We start from the raw sequence: 7,462 nt of genomic DNA, 5'->3' as shown, positions 1-7,462 counted from the left end.
TGTTGGGCATTGTCACTCACTTATCTCTAGTTGAGTTACCGAAAATTGGTCTTGTGATTTGGAAGATCACAAGAGGTGTGATTATGTAGGAGCTATGGAAGGAACGAAATTGTAGAGTATTCGAAGGTGATGGTCTACCATTTGAAGGTGTCCTTAACAATATTAAACAATTGGTATGGTGTTGGTTGGCTGCTACAAAAGAGGGATGGGGGATTAATGAAATAGATGTAATGATTAACTTGCAAAACCTGATGAAATTGGGTTCTCCAAGAGTTCATCCATGGAGTGTTTGGACCCCTCCATTGTAAGGCTCCTTGAAACTAAATTTCGATACTTCTTATGGAAACCCAAAAATAGCAGGTGTGGAAGGTGTTGTTTGTGATCAGAATGGCTAGGTAATTTTTTTTTATACAGGGCCAATTGGATCAGCTACTACAAATGCTGCTGAAATGCTTGCTATTTTCCATGGATTGAGGTTATTCTGTGATAAAAATTTGGATAGCAGCTTAGTGATTGAAGGGGACTTTTTGAATGTTATTCAATGGTGCGATAAAAACCAAAGGGTACCATGGGAATTGAAACCAAATTGGCAACAAAAACCAAAGGGTACCATGGGAATTGAAACCAAATTGGCTTCATATTTTTGAAACGTCAATTGGATTATCTATCTCGTTTCAACATGTCTTTAGGGAAACAAAATCATATAGCAAACAATTTGGCCAAAGGAGGTGTTACTTTGGCTGCTATTTCCATTTTCTAATGATGTAATCTCCTTTGGATAGACCTTTTTATTAATAAGATCTGATAATATTTGTCAAAAAAAGAAAAGATACATTATTTTCAACACTTGAAATCCATTTTTTTCCATATCCATACATCTCGAGATGATCGAGTTGAAAATTTTTTAGCATTGAAACAACCTCTTCTAGTGAATTTTTGAGGTGCGTCTTAATTTGATTGTTTAGAGCCTCACCCTTCTAGAAACTTTTTCTTTTTGTTTCTCATCCTTTTTAAATAGTACTAGAAGGAGTATGTGTGCTGCACATAATTTATAACGTCGTAAAATGAGTAATATGATATTGATGGAACATTGTATAATTTTTAAAATAACAAGTGTACATATTGATAAATTTGTAATTGTATATGGTTCTACCCATATATATTGAGGTGCAATAGATTGCAAAGCTACCTTTTTAAGCTATAGCAAGCTCTTTTCAATAAGTAGAAAGCAACCAATTTAATAGTGGAAAATTTTGAAAATAAATGATACTACGCTTTAATAATGTAATATTGTGCATTATGTGGAAAGTATAAAATAATATATGAAAATAACTTAATTTTAAAACAGACAAAGTTCAAATTCTCATTCAAGGTAAGAAAAGCAGAGATTGGTATATTATATTCAAATTTAGCAATGTGATTTGAATTTATTAAAAGATGTGCAATTGAACAAATTGTTGATATCTAAGCTTCAAAACTTGTAAAGTTTTTTAGATGCTTTTTGGTATGGTTTTTTTACTATAGAAAGTATTTTTTCTTTCGAGAGGATTCCTTGATGGCAGCATAATTGTTTTTTGAGTAATGAGCTCATGAGACCCTCTCACACCCATGTGTGTAGGACCCCAAAGGATCACCATTAAATTTGACATACATTTCTAGAAAAGTCAAGTCCCACACCCATGTGATATATTTTCTAGAGATCTATGCCAAAATTAATAGTGATCCTTTGGTGTTCTACACACATGGGTGCGGGACGGTCTCATAAGATCATTACTCTTTGTCTAAGAGTAACACATGGGTGCGGGAGGGTCTCATAAGATCATTACTCTTTGTCTAAGAGTAATGATCCTATGAGACCCTCCCACACACATGTGTGTAGGACCCCAAAGGATCATCATTAAATTTGACACAAATCTCTATAAAAGTCAAGTCCTACACCTATGTGATATCTTTTCTAGATATCTGTGCCAAATTTAATGGTGATCCTTTAGGGTCCTACACACATGGGTGTGGGAGGGTCTCATAGAATCATTACTCTTAGAATTTGATGTAAATCTCTAGAAAAGTCAAGTCCCACACCCATATGATATCTTTTCTAGAGATCTGTGTAAAATTTAATGGTGATCCTTTAAGATCCTACACACATGGGTGTGGAAGGGTCTCATAGGATCATTACTCTTTCTCTAAATACCCTAAAATATTGACTTATGGGAAATGTTTATATACTTCCTCTACAGCATAGAAGATCTATGTTTCTCTTACCATCCAGCTGTCCAATTTTGATACAACGAGTCATTCATCATTTGATCTTAGATCAGACGTCTTAAAGTATTTTATTTTTATTTTATTTTATATAAATTGTATGAATATGAAATTTTGTACATGCCATATTCTCATTGGGGAGCACTTATAAAAAATATTAAAAATAATTTTTTGATAAAATCAAAATACCCCTTGAATCTTTCAAGGTATTTTGATCGTTTTATTTTATTGGAAATACCTTTTTTATATTTTCTCTAGTGCGAGTTTAATAGAGGATTGGACGTACAAAATTTGGGGTCAAAATAGTTTATAGAAAAAATTAAAAATAAAATAGTGTAGAGACGTGACATTGTGATTGGGGCAATCTTAGTCCTCCATTTAGAATGGAGGATTGGATAAGGGGAAGTATATAAGTTTTATGTTGTATGGGAAGCATATAAAGCTTGCCCTTAAACTTATTTAATAGTTTATCTGTATGAAACCATTTACCTTTTATACAAGGAGTTCACAAATACTAATAACGATTTGATGTGAAATTTGATAACTTGAGTGTGTTACCAAGATCAAGAAATTTTATTTTGAAGTTTAAGTTTGGTTGATGAAATAAATGCAGCTATCCAATTTCACATTCAATGATCAAGATTAATTGCGACTACCTTGTACTAAAAGTGAATAGTCTCATTGTATAGTTTTCTTAAAGGTAAAATACTGCTTTTTTTTGATAATTCAATAGGGAAGACAAGTATGCCCCTCTTTCCTAAGCACCTAGTTGGTGCAGACAGCCAGGTGCACAAGGTACGTGCAGCCTGGCATGTGCGGTAAAAGGCAGGCCTGTAGCTAGACAGGCAACCTTGTGTGCAAGGATGCGAGGCGAATTGGAAAGTGCGAGAGGCATGCCAAGCCTAAGCAACCTGTGCATGTTGGTTGAAGGCAGCCTAGTGCAGGTGCCTTGTGCAAGTAAGACTGCTGCAGGTGCAACCAGTGTGCAAGTCGACTAAGCAGTTCAACTTGGGTAGATCAGCCTAAGGGTGGCTAAGGAGGCATATGGATGAGCCTGGTGGGGCTGGGTATGCGTATGGAGCAGCTTGGTGGGGCTGCACAACCTTGGTCTAAGGGTCGTGCTGCCTAAGACTAGGTTGTGCTAGTTGGGCTCTAGGTGCGAACACACCTTAGGACCAGGGATTTTGATATTACTATAATTGAGGGGAGTGGGAGAGCCATGGGTGGATAGCAGTGGACAAGTTTCCCTCTAGGTGGGCACGCAGCTGTGGAGGCTTGGAGTGGGCTCAACTAGGGGACTCGACCTGGTGAACATGGTCAAGTGGACCATCGGCCTACGTGAGCCGTGTGCCTGTGGCTGGGCAGGTGCGTGTGTGTGAGATGGTGTGCACAGGCAGAAAGCTCGACGTGGTATCTTGGTCAGGTGGACCTTGCACAAGACGAGCCGTGCACCTGTGGTTGGGCAGGTGTGTGTGCCCTTGCAGAAGGTGGGATGAGGGTTGAGTGGGCGCCTGAGTGGGAAGGTGCCCCATTCGAATTCAAACCCACATTGATGGGCGATGTGGCATGACGTCCATGGTCGGAGGACGAAGACCAGGGCACAAGAGTCGGTCTTACCCAGACGTAGTAGAGGCCACAAGACCAAGATAGCCAGAGGGCTCAACCTGGTGAGACTTGGTCAGGTCGGTCAGGTATGTGCGACAACTCAGGCAGGTCGTGAAAACCTAACGAGCGCTCAGACAGCCAGGCCGACTTGACGGTGTGGCACGCGAATGGGGCATGAGTTGCGGGACATTGCAGCACGCGGACGAGGTGTGAAACACAGGATGAACACGAGGGCGAGGCGTGAGATGTGGGATGATTACGCGGACGGGGCGTGACTTGCGGGACGTTCCAGCTTGCGGACGGGGCACGAGACAGGTGGTTGTGTCGAGCTGACACGCGAGGTGCTAGGGATGAGGCGTGAGACGCGGGGCAGGCATAGCGGGTGGTTGGGGCGCACGGGGTGGGGCATGAGACTAGGTCTCATGCTAGACGTGGCCGAGGCTTAGGCCTCAGCCATAACCAATTGTGAGGTGGACGGCTGGTGTGCAGCCAGCCCATGGCGTGGTGCATGGGCTCCACGTATTGTGGTTTCAAATGTATAGTGGGGCTATAAAACCCCTTTCCAGGCCTTAGTGAAAAGGAAACCGTGGCTTGTACACATTTAGACTTTTTAGTGAAATTGGGTTGAGGTTCCCTCGCTATTTTTGTGTATGTGCTTTGTGGTTTGTTTTCCTCTAACCCCCCCCCCCCCCCCCCCCCCTTCTAGATTGTATGATCGTAAGTGAAAGCTGATTTAACCTGGATCGAGTGAGGATTAGGGCTAGATGCCGCACGGGTGGATTGTGAAAAAAGAAGTAAGCCCATGACAACAAGCCCCGACCCTGTTTTTCCAAATAGTTATGGAGTTAGCTAGACTCTTTTTAGGATGTGGACTGCTATGACCTAGCCCTGTTCTTGGAAAAAAAAAAAAAAAAATGATAAAATACGTAAATATTGAAAAAGTAAGATATGTTAGAATAAGTGGTCATATGAAAACGGTTCAGTCCTGATAGAGCCCTGGGCGCGCCTCTTTAGCCCAATCCAGCCTAGGCCGACCCTTAAGGGAACGAAGCCAGGCCAGGCTCGCCGATGCCACCCTTAAAAGAACCCATTTCCCTTCCCCATTGAATTACCAGAATAAAAAAATTTCCGTCACTATACTAGAAGTAGAGGGAAGACGGAGCAATTCCAAAAAGCTACTTGCTAACAAACGGGCGTGTCTAGCAATAGTTGAGCGACACATTTGAAAGTCTGATTTTCGTATATTCAAACGTGTTGACAAAAGGACGTTGCAACACGTTGGAAGTTCACAGGGGACACAAGTTTAGAGCCATTTGCAGGTCAACAAGTCTTTTTCATTGTGACTTAAATTTTTTTTTGCCGTTTTATTTGTGTGATAGACAGTTGGCTTTCTTTGAAATTTACCACTTGTCCACCCCAATTTACTACCAAAAATCTCTCCCTCTATTTCCTCCCCAACTTGTTTGTTGTTGTCCAGCGGTCCACATAAGGCTTAAAACCATGCAGTGTTGTATCAAAGTTTATGCATCATCAAAAGATAATATTTGCTTTCATCCTTCAAAATTTTGAGAAATCCAGCCTAAACAATATTTCTTTGATGTATGCCTCGTTTTTGGAAAAGGTTTTGAGAATCTTTTGAGGAGATCCATAGTTTAATACTAGTAACTTATTTGCATAAGTATTTACAATGACATGTTTCGAACCTATGTTACAGTACATGATTTATATAGCCGATTTCGAATAATTGGGATAAAATTTGGATGATGATGATGATGATTTGCAATGACATATCTAAAATGGATCTAAAAATAGGGGTAAGTGAAAACCTTAAAGGCCTAAACGATTGTTTTCATCCCAATTTTAGCAAAGGAACCACGCGTAGTAAGAGGGAATGCATTTTACTAGGAACGCTATGCAAACCAATGACCCCATTGTTCTGCCCAGTGTTTGAAAACCTCTTGATAACAACTGATCTAGATTGTGAATCGGCAGTGACCAAATCGGTTTAGAAGAGGTAGAGGTCCTAGCTTGGTCCACCATCTAAAACTCCCGTTTCATATTATTAACTTTCTTTCTTTTCAAACTTATGTAATGTTTTTTTAGTTCCTACTTAAATCCTCACCCGATGAACGTCTATTTTAATATGTATTTTATTTTTCTAGCACATTATTTGGACCTTCCACTTTTAAGTATTCACAGGTCCTATAGATCTGCACTATTTTTTTATCTTCAAATTTCATAATCTAGGGCAAATGGATCTTTAGGTCATAATCGTGAGTCTTGGTCCTAGAGCTAATTTTCTCAACAATATTTTGAGGTGGGGCTTCACTTTTGCATCGTAAAGCCTATGACTTCTAAGTTTTAAGTTTTATTTCACTTAGTTACATCTTTAAAATTACTGAGGGATAAAAACCATAAACAATTTGGGGCATTTTGATAATTTGGCCATACTTAAGTGGCTCGAGTCAATTGATGAGAATACACTAGGTCGTTTCAGCTCGCAAAAATAGAACAAATGTATTTAATGGAACGAAGTTAGTATACTATTGCTAACCCTAAAACTTAATGGTATTATCATTGTTTGGAAATTTTGTGATACTAACCCTGAATAACTAAATGAATTATCATCATTTGACCCATGCCACTTAAAAGGGCAAAAGAACCAAAATTCTCCTAATTGTTCAAGGCTCCCCTAATTGTTCAAGCCTCCAATGGCATCTCTCTAAAAAAATTTATATTTTTTATTTTGAGGAGGTACATGAGTCCCATGGAAAAGTATACATTTTAAGGAAAATAAAAAATTACATTATTTTGATGGCCTTGAATAGTTGGTAAAAAGATTTGAATACTTCCCCTTTGACAATTATATATGTTTGATAATTTTTAGCGACAATTCATATATTAGGCTTTGATCTGGCGCAGGTTGTGTAATGAAATGAGGCCACGGACAAAGAAGTTGGAGGAATATCGTTGTGTAATGAAATGAGGCCACGGACGAAGAAGTTGGAGGAATGTCATTTTTCATGTATAAAAGCACAACAATGGTTGTAGAAATGACATATCCATCCACATGAAATCCAAAAAGATTGGTTTCTTTTGTCAATGGATGATATGCTCATCCGTTCAATTTATTGAGTAAAACCACACTTTTAAATACTAGTGATTTTCGATCTAGGTTATCGATTTGGATACAGATTCAGTTGGGACTGAAACAATTCCGGAATAGTATGAGTCCCGCCTCGATTCCCCCCCTAAATTCCCATCCCATAAACTTCTATTTTAATTTTTCTTATTTTTTATTTTATTTTTTTAGATCACTAATCCATGAGGCTCGAGAATGATCTGGATTGCTAATCCAAACCAGGATTTGGGTTGGGCGATCTACCCCACCAATCGGTTTTTCAAACATTGAATAAAACTTTTACATTATAAACCATGTTACTGTTTTTAGGAATTCAAATTTAGGGACATGATCTCTTGGTGTTACGACCCCGCCCCCAGCTACCATTCCGTTGGCGCCGGTAGGTGACAGAGTGCAGGTCTGTGATCTAGAGGTAGCAAATGCCACTCAGGTTGAAGCGCGCTCTTCGCTTTA

General features: G+C 39.3%; 1 long non-coding RNA gene across 3 annotated transcripts; it reads left to right on the top strand.

Moving 5' to 3' along the window:
* Positions 1-2,335: 2,335 nt before the first annotated feature.
* On the top strand, positions 2,336-7,021 carry LOC148780343 (uncharacterized). 3 transcript variants are annotated; one of them, XR_016041319.1, is made up of 2 exons: positions 2,336-4,515; positions 6,790-7,021. It is a non-coding gene; the product is annotated as an uncharacterized LOC148780343 (long non-coding RNA). The 3 variants fall into 3 exon arrangements; XR_016041317.1 differs by having other exon boundaries at positions 2,336-4,661; XR_016041320.1 differs by having other exon boundaries at positions 2,336-5,186.
* The last annotated feature ends 441 nt before the right edge of the window (positions 7,022-7,462 follow it).

The sequence above is a fragment of the Amborella trichopoda genome, chromosome 9 (genome assembly GCF_054954075.1).
Source record: "Amborella trichopoda isolate Santa Cruz 75 chromosome 9, AtrichopodaSantaCruz75HAP2 v2.0, whole genome shotgun sequence".
Taxonomy (NCBI): domain Eukaryota; kingdom Viridiplantae; phylum Streptophyta; class Magnoliopsida; order Amborellales; family Amborellaceae; genus Amborella; species Amborella trichopoda.
Note: the sequence above shows the minus strand (reverse complement) of the source record. Positions and strands in the feature narration are given on the sequence as shown.